Consider the following 18,641-nt stretch of genomic DNA (forward strand, 5'->3'; position numbering starts at 1 on the left):
CACCTTCTGTTTCACCTAAAGGAAAAATGAAACAAAACAAAAACCATAGTCAATGTGGGATTCAAGGAAAGAAATTCAGAGTGTTGTAGTCAGTGAGGGGAATCGAAATCAGGTATAGAGGAGAAACCTATTCTACCAGAAGAGAGTAAGAAACATTTTATGAAGGCCACAGCCTGAAGTGCAGGCAAATCAAAAAAAGCCTAAGATTTACTCAGACTATTTTAGAATGTTACCCTCTTCTTCAGATCTTATGATCACACCAAGGCAGCCCCAAAATAATAAAATAAATTACAGCTGAAACAGCTGCAAGATACAAACTAGGTGTAAGTGGTAGAACACAAGAAATCCCTTAAAATAAAAGAAGAGACAAAAACAAGGCCACTACCTTTTTTTTGAAGCCTTTGGTACTTACAGCTTCAACAAATATTAAATCACAACTCCTGGCCAGATTAACACAAATCCTCACATTTAAAATCCTAGTTACCTCAGTTCCTATTGGCTGATACAATATGTTCAGTTTTAATTGCAAAATGTGCATGCCCAAACAAATGAAAAACACAGACTACAGAAACAAATCAACAATCAGACTCAGACTGTGATATGACAAAGATGCTGGAATTATCAGACACAGAATTTAAGACAGCTATGGTTAATATGTTAATGTCCCTAATGAAAAAAGTAGGCAACATTCGCATTCAAGAACGGATGGTAATGTAAGAAGAGATAAAAACTTTAAAAAAAAAAGGAAATGTTAGAAATACCAAACACCTTAATGGAAATTTTTTTTAAATCTCTTTGATAGAGTTTTGACACAGCTGAGGAAAGGATCAGTGAACTGGAAGATAATTAAATAGAAACTTTACAATTGGTGCTTGCTTCGGCAGGATAGATACTAAAATTGGAAGGATACGCAAAATGGTAGCACGGCCCCTGTACAAAGATGTCAAGCAAATCTGTGAAGCATTCCATATTTTTCAAGTTGAATTAAAAAGCAAGACATCTTCTGTCTTCTGGAGATCCTTTTTAAACATAACATTCATAGAATCAAAGTAAAGATCAATCATACAAACAACAAAAAGGAGCAGGAGTCAGTATTATTATGTCAGATAATTTTAACTAACAACAGTAAAAAAAGGACAAAGAAAGGCACTATATAATAAAAAGGTTCAAGTCAACAAGATGACTTAACTGTCATAAATATATATGCACCCACCATCGAAGAAGTTCAGAGTGTTGCAGCCAATGAGGTGAATCGGAATCAGGCATAGAGGAGAAACCTATTTTACCAGAAGAGAGTAAGAAACATTTTATGAAGGCCGCAACCTTAAATGCAGGCAAATCAAAAAAGCCTGAGCACTTGTTCGTAAAACAAGTACTTCTAGACCTAAAAAAAAAGACCTAGGCTGCCATACAATAACAGTGGGAGACTTCAACATCCCACTGCCAGCATTAGACAGATTATTCAGGCAGAAACTAACAAGGAAATTCTGGACTTAAATTTGACACAACCAATTGGACCCAATAAACGTCTATAGAACAATCCACCCATCAAGCACAGAATATACATTCTTCTCGTCTGTACATGGAACATATTCTAATATTGACCATATGCTCAGCCATAAAGCAAGTCTGAATAAATCTTTTAAACATTGAAATCATACCAATGATACTTTCAGGTCACAGTGAAATAAAAATATAAATCAGTACCAAGAAGATCTCTCAAAACCACACAATTACATGGACATTAAATAACTGGCTGCTAAATGACTTTTGAGTAAACAGGGAAATTAAGGCCAAAATTTAAAAATTCTTTGACATAAATGAAAACAAAACACAACATTTCTGAGACGTAGCCAAGGCAGTGTTAAGAAGAAAAGTTTATAGTGCTAAATGCCTAAATCAAAAAGTTAGAAAAATCTAAAATTTATAATCTTAACATCGCACCTAGAGTAACTAAAACAAGGAGTAAACTAACCCCAAAGTTAGTAGAAAAAAATAAATAACTAATCAGAGCAGAACTGAATGAAATCGAGACCCAAAAATCCATACAAAGGATCAACAAAACCAAAAGCTTGTTCTTTGAAAGGATAAACAAGATCAATAGAGCAACAGCAAGATTAACAAAGAAAAAAAAATTAGAGAAGATCCAAATAAGCACAATCAGAAACAACAAAGGTAACATTACACCCGATTCCACAGAAATACAAAAAATCATCTGCAACTATTATGAACACCTCTGTGTACACAAACTAGAAAACCTATGGAAAAATGGATAAATTCCTGGAAACACACAACTTCCTAAGAGTGAAGCACACAGAAACTGAAACCTTGGACATACCAATAATGAGCTCTGAAATTGAATCAGTAATTCAAAACACACGAACAAAGAAAAGCCCTGGACCAGATGGATTCACAGCCCAATTTTACTAGACATAGAATGAAGAGTTAATACCACTCCTACTGAAACAATTCCAAAAAATTGAAGAGAAGGGACTCCTCCCTAAATCATTCTATGAAGCCAGCAGCACTCTGATACCAAAATGTGGCAAAAACACAACAACAACAACAACTACAGCCCAATATCCTTGATGGGGATAGATTCAAAAATCCTCAACAAAATAGTAGCAAAATCAATCCAGCAGCACAGCACAAAGTTAATTGACCAAGATCAAATTGACTTTATTTGCAGGATATAGGGCTTGTTCAACATGTGCAAATCAATAAATGTGATTCACCACATAAACAGAATTAAAAATAAAACAATGTGATCATCTCAACAGACACAGAAAAAGTTTTCAATAAAACTAGTATCCTTCCATGATAAAAACCCTCAATAAACTAGACATCAGAGGGGACATACCTCAAAATAAGAACTTCCATCTATGGCAAACCCACAACCAACATCATATTGAATGGGCAGGACGCATTACCCTTGAGAACTGGAACTAGATAAGGATGGCCTTTCTCACCACTCCTATTCAACATAGTACTGCAAGTCCTGGCCAGGGCAACCAGGCAAGAGAAGTAAATAAAAGGCATCCAAACAGGAAAAGAGGAAGTCAAACTATCTCTCTTTGTTGGTAGTATGATTTTATACCTAGAAAACCCTAAAGATTCCCCCAAAAGACTCCCAGAGCTGATAAGCCACTTCAGTAAAGTTTAATGATACACAATAAATATACAAAACCAGTAGCATTTCTGTGTACCAATAACATTCAAATTGAAAGCCAATTCAAGAATTCAATCCTATTTACAATAGCCACACACAAACAAAATACCTTGGAATATATCTAACCAAGGAGGTAAAAGGTATCTACAAAGATAAGTACAAAACACTGCTGAAAGAAGTCACAGATGACACAAACAAATTGAAAACATTCAATGCTCACAGTTCAGATGAATTAGTATCTTTAACATGGCCATATGTCTCAAAGCAATCTACAGATTCAACACCATTCTTATCAAACTATCAACATCATTTTTACAGAAATAGAAAAAAAAGGTATTAGTCAGTTTTCCCACAGCTGATAAAGAAATACCCAAGACTGGGCAACTTACAAAAGAAAAGATTATTGGACTTAGAGTCCCACATGGTTGGGGGGACCTCACAATCATGGCAGAAGGCAAGGAGGAGCAAGTCACATCTTATGCAGATGGCAGCAGGCAAAAAGGGAACTTGTACAGGGCAACTCCTGTTTTAAAAATCAACAGACCTCGTGAGACCCATTCACTATCATGACAACCGGGCAGGAAAGACCCACTCCCATAATTCAGTCATCTCCCACCAGGTCCCTCCTACAGCACGTTGGAATTATGGGAGTTACAAGATGATATTTAGGTGGGGACACAGAGCCAAACTACATCATAAAATATTCTAAAATTCACATGGAACCAAAAAACAGCCCAAATAACCAAAGTAATCCTTAGCAATAAGAACAAAGCTGGAGGCATCACATGGTCATACTTCAAACTATATTACAAGGCTACGGTAACCAAAACAACATAGTACAAAAAGTGATACACAGACCAATGGAACTGGATAGACAACCCAGAAATAAAACTACACACCTAATCATCTGTAATCATAATCATCTGATCTTCAACAAAGTCAACAATAACAAGCAATAGGGAAAGGATTCCTGATTTATTACATAGTGCTGGGCTCACTGGCTAGCTGTATGCAAAAGATCAAAACTGGAGCCCTTCCTTTCACTATATACAAAAATCAACTCAAGATGGATTAAATACTTAAATACAAGCCCTACAACATGAAAACCCTAGAAGAAAACCTACAAATACCATTCTGGACATTGTCCTTGACAAATAATTTATGTCTGAATCCCCAAAAGCAATAGCAACAAAAGTAAAGTTAACAAGTGGCACCTAATTGAACTAAAGAGCTTCTGCTCAGTGAAAGAAACTATCAACAGAGTAAACAGACAACCTTCGAGAATGAGAGTAAATATTCACAAACTATGCATCCAACAAAGGTCTAATATCCAGAATCTATAAGGAATTTAAATCAACAAGCAAAACCAAACAAACCCATTAAAATGTAGGCAAAGAACACGAACAGACACTTCTTAAAAGAAAACATACAAATGGCCAACAAACATATGAAAAATGCTCAACATGACTGATCATTAGAGAAATGAAATCAATGTCACAATGAGATAGCATCTCACATTGGCTAGAATGTCTATTATTAAAAAGTAAAAAAAAAAAAAAAAAAAAAAAAAAACCACCCATGTTTTGTGAAGTTGCAGAGAAAATGGTACACTTACACACTGTTGGTGGGAATGCATATTAGGTCAACCACTGTGGAAAGCAATGTGGCAATTTCTCAAAGAATTTAAAACAGAATGATTCAGTAATTCCATTACTTGGTATATACCCAAAAGAAAAAAAATCATTTCCCCAAAAAGACACATGTACTTGTATGTTCATCACAGCACTAGTCACAATACCAAAGACATGGAATAAACCTAGATGCCCATCTAGGTGGACTGGATAAAGAAAATGTGGTACATATACACCATGGTACGTATGTAGCCATAAAAAAGAATTAACTCATGTCCTTTGCAACAACATGGGGAGAGCTGGAGGCCATTATCCTAAGCAAATCAGCACAAGAAGAGAAAACCAAATACCATGTGTTCTCACACGTTTAGTAGTAGCTAAACATTGAGTACACATGGGCATAAAAATAAGAACAATAGACACAAGAGACTATTAACAGGGAAAGGGTGAGAAGGAGGCAAAGGCTGAAAAAATACATTATCAGGTTACTATGCTCACTACCTGGGTGACAGGATCATTCATACAGCAAACCTCAGTGATATGCAATTTACCCATGAAAAAGCATGCACATGTATCCCCTGAACCTAAAAAAAAATGTTGATTAAAAAAAAGAAACCATACAAATGAAATGCAAAGAGGAAAAAAAAGAATGAAAACAAAATCCAAAAACAGAAATGACATCCAAGAACCGTGTGATAGTATTAAAAGGTATAAATACTAATAATCAGAATACTGGAAAGATAAGAAAAAAAAGGATGGAGCACAATAAATATTTGAAATAATAACGGCCAAGAACTTCCAAAATTAATGAAAAATTCCTCCCCCAAAGCCTGCAGATTCAAGAAGCTCAAAAGTACCAAATAAGATAAACACTTAAAACACACATATAAACACACACATACACACACATGCACACACACACACACACACACATACCCCTATTGAAACGTCAGAAAATCAAAGAAAAATAGAGAATCTCATTTTTAAAGAACCAGCGGGAAAAAATCTTACCTATAAAAGAACAAGGGTAAGAATTACAGTGAAAAACAACCCAAAATATGGTTATTGGAAAATGTCTAGCTAGGAGACCCATTATAAAGAATAAACAAACAATATCAGAAATGAAAGAGGAGTCACAATTCATCTTGTGAGTATTAACAGGATAATAAGGGCATCTTGTGAAAAATTCTATGTCCACAAATATGGTAACTTTGATAAAATAAATTAATTACTTAAAAATCACAAGCACCAAAACTCACACAAGGAAAAATGTATTAATCTGAGTAGCCTCACATGTATTAAAAATTGTCTTAATAATTAAAACCTTTTTAATAAAGAAAGCACAAGGAATAGATGGTTTTAGTTGTGAATTATTTAAGTAAGAAACAGTTCCACATTTTCACAATATATTTCCCAAAATACCAGCAGTGGGAGAACATATTAGCTCATTTTATGAGACTAGCATTACCCTAATACCAAAATCAGACAAATATATTACAAGAAAAGAAAACTAAAAACAAATATATTCAAAATACCTTAACATAATATCATCCACCAATATCCAGTAACACAACAGTATGTTATTAACAGGGATATGAGTGCCAGGAATGTAAGGCTGGTTCAAATTTTGTGAATCAGTGTAGGTAATTCATCATATTAAGAGACTGAAAAAGAAGAAAAAAATGACCGTATAAATCGGATGAGAAAAATCATTTGAAAATAATTATTACCCATTCAAATAAAAAATCTCAAAAAAATAGGAATAGACAGGAGCTTCTTTAGCTTAATAAAGGGTATATATCGGGAAATAGTTAACATTATAGTGGTGAGAGACTATATGCATTCCTCCTATTATCAGGAACAAGGACTGGATTTCCTCTCTTATAAATCTTAACCATATACTCAAAGTCCTGACTAATGTAGTAAGAAAAAAAAGTATACAAAGAAAGACATCATTATTCACAGATGGCATGATTTTCTTTTTCTCCCCCTACTAACCACTAAACTAAAAAGAGGACACGATTTTCTATGTAGAAATTTTCTAAGCATTTACAATAAAGTTCCTGGAACTAACAGGCAAGTATAACAAGGTCCCAGGATACAGGTGTTTTCCTACAAATAAAATATTAACTATTGGAACTTGAAATACAAAAAAGAATAGCATTTACAATAGCACACAAAAATGAAGTACTTATATATGTTTACAGGATCTCTATGTATAAAACTACAAAACACTGATGAAAGAAATCAAGATCTAACTAAAGGGAAAGATAGTCACTATTCATGGGTTAATAGGCTCGGTATTGCTAAAATATAGATTCTTCCTTACTGGACCTACAGACTCAAGGAAATCCCAATCAAAATCCCAGGAAGCCATCTTGTAGATATCAAGAACATATTCTACAATTCCTATAAAAATACAAAGGACCTAAAATAGCCAACACAATACTGAAGAAGAAAAACAAAATTGGAGGACTTATACTAGCAAATCTAAAACTTAACATGAAGATACAGCAATCCAGACAGTGTGGTATTGTTGAAAAAAAATAGACATAGACCAATGGAACAGAATGCAGAGCCCAGAAAGAGACCCTCACAGTCAACTGATTTTTGACAAAGGCACACAGGCAATCCAAAGGAGAAGGAACAGTGGTTTTTGGTTCTTGTTGTTTGTTTGTTTTAACAAATAGTGTTGAGACAATTGGATATTCACATGCTAAAACATGAACCTAGACAAGGGCCAGGCACGGTGGCTCATGCCTGTAATCCCAGCACTTTGGGAAGCTGAGGCAGGTGGATCTCTTGACTCTTGAGGTCAGGAGTTGGAGACTAGCCTGAGCAACACGGTGAAACCCTGTCTCCACTTAAAATACAAAATTAGCTGGGTATGGTGCCACATGCCTGTAATCCCAGCTACTTGGGAGGCTGAAGCAGGAGAATCGCTTGAACCCAGGAAGCAGAGGTTGCAGTGAGCCAAGATCGCACCACTGCACTTCCAGCCTGGGCAACAAGAGCGAAACTGTCTCAAAAATAAATAAATAAACAAATAAATAAAATAAAATATGGTCCTAGACAACAACTTCATCCTTTCACAAAGATTACCTCAAAATGAATCACAGACCTAAATGTAAATTGCAAAACTATAAAAATTCTAGAATAATACTGTGATGGTTGAGTGTCAACTTGATTGGATTGAAGGATGCAAAGTATTGTTCCTGGGTGTGTCCGTGAGGGTGTTGCCAAAGGAGACTGACATTTGAGTCAGTGGACTGGGAGGGGCAGACTCACCCTCAATGTGGGTGGGCACCATCTAATCAGTTGCCAGCCTGGCTAGGATAAAAGCAGGAAGAGGAACGTGGAAGGACTTGACTGCCTTAATCTTTGGGACTACATTCTTCTCCCATGTTGGATGCTTCCTGCCCTTGAACATCAGACTCGTCAGCTTTTGGGCTCTTGGACCTTCGACTAGAGACTGAAGGCTGCACTGTTGGCTTCCCCACATTTAAAAAAATTTTTTTTGAAATGGAGTCTCACTCTGTCGCCCAGGCTAATGTGCAGTGGTGCATCTCCACGCACTGCAAGCTCTGCCTCTCCAGTCCACGCCCTTCTCCTGCCTCAGCCTCCCGCCTAGCTGGGACTACAGGCGCCCACCACCACGCCTGGCTAATGTTTTGTATTTTTTCAGTAGAGACGGGGTTTCACCGTGTTAGCCAGGATGGTCTCGATCTCCTGACCTCGTGATCCACCCACCTCAGCCTCCCAAAGTGCTGAGATTACAGGCAAGAGCCACTGCGCCTGGCTGACTTCCCCACATTTGAGGTTTTGGGACTCAGACTGGCTTCCTTTCTCCTCAGCTTACAGAGGGCGTATTGTGGGACTTCATGTTGTGATTGTGCAAGTCAATACTACTTAATAAACTTCCCTTTATATATACATCTATCCTATTAGTTCTGTCCCTCTAGAGAACCCTGACTAATACAGATTTAGAAGAGAAAATCTACACCACTTAGGATTTGGTAACACATTTTAAAATACAACATCAAAAGCATATTCCATAAAATTAAAAAATGATCAACTAGATTGTATTAAAATTACTAAAACTGCCATGTGAAAAACAAATGCCAAGAAAAGTCAAGTCACAGACTAGCAGAAATATTGCAAAACACATATCATATAAAATACTTATACCCAAAATAGGAGGCCAGGCTTGGGTCAAACCTATAATCCAAGCAATTTGGGAGACTGAGGCAGGAGAATCACTTGAGGCCAGGAGTTCAAGACCAGCATGGGCAATATGCAAAACCCCTGTTTCCAAAAATCATAAATAAATTATCTACGTGTGCTGGCATGCACCTGTTGGGAAAAAAAAAAAAAAAAGCAAAGATCTCTTAAAATTCAACCAAAGAGAAATCAAATATAGTATTCCTCCTTTATCCAAATGGAGTATGTTCCAATACCACCAGTGGTTGCCTGAAACTTCAGAACGTACCAAACTCTCTCTCTCTCTCTCTCTCTCTCTATATATATATATATATATACACACACACACACACACACACACACACACACACACAATGTAGAATATCTTTCTTTTTTTCTTCACGATTTCATGGATTTAAGATTCATCCTTAGTGTAGATGTTAGCAACCGCAACATACGATTTTTTTTCTTTCCTTGTTAAGAACTATTACCTCACTACTTAAATGAAGCAGTTCAGGCTTCTCTTCGGCATATCAGAATTGTCAGCATCACTAGTCTTGTGCCTTGGAGCCATTGTTAAAACTGCCTTTGCAAAAAAAGTATAACAGTGAGAAAATTGTAACAGTGAAAGAGATCAAACCTAACCAACTCTGTCTTGCTTCTAACCTCCAAACTGCCCTTGTCCATTGTATTAGTCAATTTTCATGCTGCTGATAAAGACATAGCCAAGGCTGGGAAGAAAAAGAGACTTAGTTGAACTTATAGTTCTACATGGCTAGAGATGCCACAGAATCATGGCAGGAGAAGAAAGGCACTTATTACATGGTGGTGGCAAGAGAAAATGAGGAAGAAGCAAAAGCAGAAACCCCTGATAAGCCCGCCCATCAGATCTCATGAGACTTATTCACTATCATGAGACTAGCATAGGAGAGACTGGCCTCCATGATTCAATTACCTGCCCCTGAGTCCCTCCCACAAGATGTGGGAAATCTGGGCAATACAATTCAAATTGAGATTTGGGGGAGGACACAGCCAAACCTTATAATTCCACTCCTCACCCCTCCAAATCTCACGTCCTCACATTTCAAAGTCAATCATGCCTTCCCTACAGTCCCCCAAGTCTTAACTCATTTCAGCATTAACCCAAAAGTCCACAGTCCTAAGTTTCATCTGTGACAAGGCAAATCCCTTCTGCCTGTGAGCCTGTAAAATCAAAAGCAAGCTAGTCACTTCCAAGATACAATGGGGTTACAGGTATCAGGTTAAATACAGACATTCCAGATGGGAGAGATTGGCCAAAACAAAGGAGTTACAGGGTCTTTGTTCCAGTCTGAAATCCAGTGGGGCAGTCAAATCTGAAAGCTCCACAATGATCTCTTTTGACTCCAGATCTTATATCCAGGTCACACTGATGCAAGAGGTGGGTTCCTATGGTCTTGGGCAGCTCTGCCCCTGTGGCTTTGCATGGTACAGCCTCCCTCCTGGCTGCTTTCACAGGCTGGTACTGAGTTTCTGTAGCTTTTCCAGGTGCACAGGGCAAACCGTTGGTGGATCTACCATTCTGGGGTCTGGAGGACAGTGGCCCTCTTCTCACAGCTCCACTAGGCAATGTGGAGGGGATTCTGTGTGGGGGCTCCCACCCCACATTTGCCTTCCACGCTGCCCTAGCAGAAGTTTTCCATGAGGGCCTCACCCCTGCAGCAACCTTTTGCCTGGGCATCCAGCCATTTCCATACATCTTCCGAAATTTAAGTGGAGGTTCCCAAACCTCAATTCTTGACTTCTGTGCACCCACAGGCTCAATACCATGTGGAAACTGCCAAGGCTTGGGGCTTCCACCCTCTGAAGCCACAGCCTGAGCTGTATATTGGCCCCTTTCAGCCATGGCTGGAGTGGCTGGGACACAGGGCACCAAGTCCCTAGGCTGCACACAGCATGGAAGTCCCTAGGTTTCCCTGGGCCCAGCCCGCAAAACCACTTTTTCCTGCTAGGCCTCCAGGCCTGTGATGGGAGGGCCTGCCATGAGGGTCTCTGGGCATGGCCTGGGGACATTTTTCCCATGGTCTTGGGGATTAACATTAGGCTCCTTGTTACTTATGCAAATTTCTGCAGCTGGCTTGAATTTCTTCCCCAGAAAATGGGTTTTCCTTTTCTATCACAGTCAGCTGCAGATTTTCCAAACTTTTATATTCTGCTTTCCTTATAAAATCTGATCACTTTAACAGCACTCAAGTCACATCTTGAATGCTTTGCTGCTTAGAAATTTCTTCTGCCAGATACCCTAAATCATCTCTGTCAAATTCAAAGTTCCACAAATCTTTAGGGCAGGGGCAAAATGCTGACAATCTCTTTGCTAAAACATAACAACAGTTAAATTTGCTCCATTTCCCAAAAAGTTCCTCGTCTCCATCTGAGACCACCTCAGCCGGACCTTATTGTTCATATCACCATCAGCATTTTGGGAAAAGCCATTCAACAAGTCTCTAGTAGGTTCCAAATTTTCCCACACTGTTCTGTCTTCTTCTGAGCCCTCCAAACTGTTCCAACCTCTGCATGTTACCCAGTTTCAAAGTCACCTTCACATTTTTGGGTATCTTTTCAGCAACGCCCCACTCTGCTGGTACCAATTTACTGTATTAGTCCGTCTTCATGCTGCTGATGAAGAGATACCCAAGACCAGGAAGAAAAAGAGGTATAATTGGACTTACAATTCCACATGGCTGGGACATCTCAGAATAACGGTGGGAGGTGAAAGGCACTTTTTTTTTCTTTTTTTTTTTGAGACAGAGTCTCGCTCTGTTGCCCAGGCTGGAGTGCAGTGGTGCCATCTCAGCTCACTGCAAGCTCCGCCTCCTGGGTTCACGCCATTCTCCTACCTCAGCCTCCCGAGTAGCTGGGACTACAGGCTCCTGCCACCACGCCCGGCTGATTTTTTCTAGTTTTAGTAGAGATGGGGTTTCAGCGTGTTAGCCAGGATGGTCTCAATCTCCTGACCTCATGATCCAACCACCTCCACCTCCCAAAGTGCTGGTATTACAGGTGTGAGCCACTGCGCCCGGCCTGAAAGGCTCTTCTTACAAGGTGGCAGAAAGAGAAAATGAGGAAGAAGCAAAAGCAGAAACCCCTGAAAAACCCATCAGATCTTGTGATACTTATTCACTATCACGAGAATAGCACAGGAAAGACCGGTCCCCATGATTCAATTACCTCTCCATGGGTCCTTCCCACAACATATGGGAATTCTGAAAGATACAATTCAGGTTGAGATGTGGGTGGGGCGCAGCCAGACCATATCATCCATTCTTGGGCACGGGCCAAACTAATTTTAGGAGGAACTTAGTTCATAGTGTAACTTTGAAACAAAGACGATAGCAGCCTTTTCCTGAAACAAACCCCTTCCTTGCCTGGGGACCAGACTGCCTGTGTAAAACTAACAAATTAGGCATAAGATTAGAAATTACGGTTTAGGAGTCATGCAGCCAGAGGCCACGAGAATCCTAACCCCCCCCCCCCCCAGTTGCTTCTAGGGATAGCATTTTTATTATAAAACCTAAGATTGGTGCTCCAGAATCAGATCCTGCATTCTCATTCACCAGCTGGTGCCACCAAGATCAGCAATCTGGTTCAACCAGTTTCCGTGATCCCCCCCCCCCCCACCCGCCACGGACGGAAGACAGCACAAAGCACCCAGTTCCACCCCCTAGGATTTCCCTTCTGACCTGACCAATTTGAACTTTCCATTCCCTGCCCCCCGCAATGAGCTGCCAAATTATCCTTAAAAAATCCCAGTCTCTGAATTCTGTGGGAGACTGATTTGAGTAATAAAACTCCTCTCTCCTGTTTAGCCAAGTCTGTGTGAATTAAACTCTTTCTGTATTGAAATTTCCCTGTCTTGATAAATCTGCCGTCTCTACTGCAATTCCTCTCTATCTGGGCAGCGGGCAAGGAGAACCCATTGGGAGGTTACATTAAGTAAAATAAGGGTCACTTGAACACAAACACTGATATCTTGACAGTGGGTCTGATTAACTGAGATGACAACTAAGTGACTAAAGGGCAAGTAACATGGACAGCAAGGAAACATCGGGCAAAGGGATGATTCAATTCCTGAGTGGGACAGATTGGGACGACTTGAGATTTCATCATGCTACTTAGAATGGCATGCAATTTAAAACTTATGAATTATTTCTGGAAGTTTCCATTTAACATATTTGGATTGCGGAAAGTAAGACGGTGGATAAAGGAGGAGACTTGTAAATCAAGTTAAAGATAGGCAAAACATTGAACAGACACTTTCTCAAAAAAATACGCAACGGGAACGTAAAGCATGAAGAGATGCTACACAGCATTTGTCATTAGGGAAGTGCAAATTAAAACAAGTTACTACTACATTTATTGTAATGGCTAAGTTCCAAAAAAACGACCATACCATTTAATGAGAGGATGCAGAGGAACAGGGACTCTCATTCATTTTTGGCAGGAATGCAGAAAGGCACAACCACTTCAGAAGACAATTTGGCAGCATCTCACAAAGCTAAACATAGTATTACCATATGATCCAGCAATCACACTCCTAGGTATTTAGCCAACTGTTTTGAAAACTGAAGTCCACACACATTTTGCACACGAATGGTAACATATGCTTTGCTCCTACTCGAGAAAATCTGTCAGCAACCAAGATGTCCTTCAGTAGGTGAACAGATGCACTGTGGTACATCCACACAATGGAATACTATTCAGCAATCAAATGAAATGGGCTATCGAGGCCTGCAAAAACATGGAGGAAAGTTCAATGTGTATTACTAAGTGAAAAACGTCACTCTGAAAACACTATGTACTGCACAATCCAATTTATAGAACATTCTGGAAGAAGCAAAATGATAGAGACTCAATGGTTGCCAGGGGTTTGGGGACATGGAGGGTTGAATAGGTAAGTGCAGAGGATTTCTTTTGAGGGTAAAGGATCCTGTGTGATAATTGTCATAATGGATACATGGCACTATCTGTCAAAATCCATAGACCAGTACCACACCATCCTTTCAAGCCCGCATTCACAGTCAACTGCAGTGACTGTAGGAAAGCCCGTCCTGCCCCGTGAGCATTTTGTGATTTGAGAGAGATTACTCCAAGAACAGAGGCAGCGGATTCATTCCCGAGTGCTCACACTCTCGACCCCAAAAGCTTCTACTCGGTTGCCACCACCATTATTTCCAAAAGGGAAACTTGCAGATTCCCCTTTACCGAGGCCCAACATAAACATGTAGATTTCTATAGTTGCTTAACCTCCCACCACTGCTGCAGGCTGGCAGGGTTCGGGGGTCTCAGAGGGTTAACCAAGGGGAGGGTCAACAGGAAGCAGCGTTCAGATTCATCCGCACCCCACATCCCCACGCCTTTAGTTACGCCTGGTGAAACATCCCTTGACCTTTTATTCCACATCATCATTCCCAAATGATCAGGGTATTTTATTTTACATCTAAATTTGGGATACTCATAGCCCATCTCAAAATCCCAGCCCACCAGTTGCGTCAATAGGAAAGCTCACGCAAGAGCTGCGCAATTCTGGTGAAGTGTTTACATCTGCAGCCATACGTGCGAAATGGTTTATTAATAATCATGGCGTCATTGAGAGGGAGGAAGAAGCCGGGGGGATAAAGACAAACGCACAACCTCCTCCGCTCTTCTCCAAACCACCCCACCACCAAGTGCCCAGTGCTGACGCAGGAGCACAAAAGACCCTGCACTGCAGCAAGAGGAGTGCGCATGCTCCCAGAGGACCCCTCCCAGGACCCAGACGCAACCCCCCCTCCGCCATCCCGCTTGGCTGCTATGGACACCAGTGACTCACGAAGAGCTTTGTTCTCAGAAACTGCATTTTTACTCATGGGCCTGAAATCAACTTTTACTCAAGAATCCCAATTTCAAACATTCAAGCCTCACATACATTAAAAAATATAGCAAATGTCTAACAAAACTGTCCCTTCCAGCAGATTGTAATCAACTTTGTCATCAAAAGGACAAAAAACAAAAACCTGCACAGATATGACACAGGGCAGACCCAAACTTCAGCTATTGTGGGCTCTCCTTGGATGATCATGTAGAATACCATCAGCACCCTGTACCAGCCCTGAGCTAGGCATGCTTCTGGGGTCAGAAAGCTAAACGTGGGCAAAAGGCTTTCATTGAGCACAATTTGCATTTCTGACATCAGGGCCTCCTAAGGCTATGTTTTTTTCTTTTATTTTTTATTTTACTTTTTGAGCTGTTATTGAAGTCACCCTTGACTCTTATCAAGTTCTTAACTCACCTCTTGTCGAATTCCATCTGCCTTTTAATTCCACATCTTAAACCATAGATGATCAGGACTTCTCCATTCATCCATACCTGAATCGAAGGCCCCAATATTCCATCCCAAATGTCCACACCCACAGTTGTATTTGGATGGGGAGCAGATAGGCATAAAGGCAATTTATTTGGAGGCACTGAAGGCTGCCTTCATAGGAACAGAACAGAAAATGGCTGATGAACGGCTGTCAGCCCACAGGAGTGGATGTCAGGTTAGAAGGGTCGGCAGCGCATTAGCCCTCTGTTTCTCCCTGCTATTCCCACCCCTGCTTCTGCTGTGACCCTAAAAGAGATGCAAGCACAATGAAGAACTTGCCAGGCATCAAAGAAGAGAGTGCAAGGCCGGAAGCCCCCTCCTCTCAACGGGAGGGCTCACAGCTTGCCCCTCCCTCCCTCCTGCACACGCCCCCTCCCAGCTGTTGGTCCACACATTTTTTTTGCAGAAACAAAGCTCTCACAGACACAGACCAGCACACCGGGTTTCCCGAGAATCCCCCCAGTCTCAAACAGTCTGCTCTGAGTCTTGTTAAACAGTGAAGACATCACGTCCAAAGTGCACCCCTGCCAGTAAGCGGCAACAGAATATTGGGTTTGGGAGATGTGGGACAATGAATGTGTCCGTCAGTATTGCAGCAATCTTGATTGAGCTACCTGAGGCTTTACTGATTTATTCATTCAGTCTTGACAGAGACTTAGCTCTCCCTCACACTCTTAATTCACGTTGTCTAGCCCCAGCTTCCTGTGATCCCCGTCCGAAACCAGAGGCTCTCAGGGTTTTTGTGTACCTTTTGTTCTACACATGAACCAGAGATCTCTTTAGAACTTTCTGCAGCCAATTAGCAAATTAAGGCAACTTAAGTGGAGGCAATTTAAGTCTGAACAGTTAAAGAATATAAAATAGATGATTAGGGCTCTTGAGTCCAAAGAGAAGAATAGGCTGCAAGGGTTAGAATAGAGAAGTAGCACAGCCAGCATCTCCCCAGCCCCCAACCACTCCCCTCCCCCAGCCTCTCTATGAATGAGGAAGAAAACACAGGCACAAAGAGGACCCCCCCTGTATACAAAGCCCACTGTGGAGATCCCTCAATGCACAAAGAGGGCATCCCTTTTTCTGTCTTCCCCACACTGCACTCCGTGCTGCCTCTCACGTACAACCTCTTCACATGCCCAGCCCGGAAACCACATTATCTGAAGGGCCTTAATTTCAAGAGCTCTGCAGTAGTTTTATCCATGCGGGATGTCTTCTGAATCCCACGCAGTAATTTTCTCTAGGACTGGAGTGTGAAATGAAGCTATTAGGGAAATAATAGGCGATTATGAAATGGAAGCAATTTTTCCAAACCGATAGTTATTCTTTTCAATTTCTGATATCACTTCAGCCCTCTGAGCCATCACTACGCAGGTTGTCTAATTGAAACTTCCTTTCCTCTTTTTTGCATTGTCTCTAACTTATCTCCTACATGGTGACAAATTAATCCACTCTGGTGTGCAATACCCACAAATATCTGTAGATATCAACCAGAGAAACCCAAGAGATCAATCATGTGAGGCCACTATCAGGCTGTTCTGTGGAGACACCATGAAATTTGCCCATCACAACCCTAAACTCAGAGGGAAAGAAAAAGGAGTAGATCAGGGAGGGTTAAAAAAAAGACAAAAGCACACAAGCCAACATTGCCCCATCTCTCCGCGCCCTATCCCTTCTTCTGCAGAGAGCTGAGAGACAAAGGGGTGGCCAGTGCTCCCAGAAGACTCTCCCTAGGGCAGAGGGCCCCCTTTTGTCCCTTTCTCCTCCCCTACATTCTCCTTCCCAGCTCTTTGACACTGGCTGGCTTTGTCTTCTGGAAAAAAGCCTGTAGAAAATGAGCTATTATACCAGATTCCCCTCAGACGACCCCAGCCCTAATTTCAAACGCTGTTGCCTTGCACCTGGGCCACAGGACTGAACAATAGTGCTGCGTCCTTTCCCAGCACTTCAGGAATAAATAGTGCATGCAGGAGACCAAAGCACAAATGTAGGAGGCTAAAGCATTGCTACCTGTTTTCTTCTTGCAGGCTTTATGATGCCTTATCACTCTGTCAAGCTCTGAACCCACTCCTTGTCAAATCCCTGCAACCTTTCTATTCTGTGTAAAATAACACACACAATGAGGGCTTACTCTTTCCCTGTACACCTATATCATGGACCTTACTTGTCTATTCCAAATTCTAAGGACCTGCAGTTACTTGCAGGAGAATTAGTGAGATGACAGAATGAGGTAATTCCTTAGCAGTAAGCCTTGGGCTGGACTCATCAATAAAATACCAAAAAGCAGCTCATCCAATGCAGGGAGCTCAGACACAGGGAGAGGAAGGCAGGTAGAGACAGGCACAGTCCATCAAGCACCTCTGCTGCTGCAACCCCAGGCGCTTTGCAGGGAGCAACCTGAAGGAAACAGCTGCATGAAGAAGCACAAGGAGGCACCAGGAATTCTCCCCCATCACACATGGACAAAGACTGGCCATTTGCTTCCCCAAGCCCGGCCAAAGGTACAACAACATTGCAGTTCCCTGTGGACAATTCTGCTGTTGAGCAGAATTGAGCCATTAATGCAAAGCCATGCTTATGTTTAATTTCCAGCCAGTAACTGTGTATCTCCAAAATCTCAGTTCCAAGCATCCCAATTTCCAACCTCCACTTCCCACTCGCGTGCCCGAGAAAATCAGTGTAAGCAATACTTTGATATCTACTAAATTCCTACTTTCTGAGCATTTATTTTTATCTTGTGTTTTCCTTTCTTGCTAGCTTCACCTCTCTTCCTACTCCACACACATCACTTCAGCCCAGTGCATCCACATATGGTCTCTCCCTCCCGTTTTCTGTTCATCGTAGCCCTGAGACTCAGGCAGGCTGAAGAACAGCAGGCAACTCTGTGCATGTGTTTTAAGTTTGCATAACTTTTTCTATTGTGATAAAATACACATAATATAAATTACCATTGTAACCACTTTTACATGTACATTTATTGGCATTAAGCACGTATATATTGTGATGCATCTTCAGATGTGTAGCATCCATCATCTCCAGAACACATTTCATCTTGCAATGCTGAAACTCTGTACCCATTAAACAGTAACTCCCCATTCTCTTCTCCCCATAGTCCTTGAAAACCACCATTCTATTTGCTGTTTCTATGACTTCGTCAGAGTACTCTAAGTATCTCCTTAAGCAGAATCATAAGACGGTATTTGTCTTTTTGTGACTGGCTTATTTCACTTAGTGTAATGCTCTTAAGGCTCATCAATGTTGTACCATA

General features: G+C 40.9%; 1 non-coding gene across 1 annotated transcript; it reads left to right on the plus strand.

Moving 5' to 3' along the window:
• The first annotated feature begins 870 nt into the window (after window positions 1–870).
• LOC116276039 lies at window positions 871–975 on the plus strand. Its single transcript, XR_004185493.1, has one exon. It is a non-coding gene; the product is annotated as a U6 spliceosomal RNA (small nuclear RNA).
• The last annotated feature ends 17,666 nt before the right edge of the window (window positions 976–18,641 follow it).

Source organism: Papio anubis, chromosome 7 (assembly GCF_008728515.1).
Source record: "Papio anubis isolate 15944 chromosome 7, Panubis1.0, whole genome shotgun sequence".
Classification (NCBI taxonomy): domain Eukaryota; kingdom Metazoa; phylum Chordata; class Mammalia; order Primates; family Cercopithecidae; genus Papio; species Papio anubis.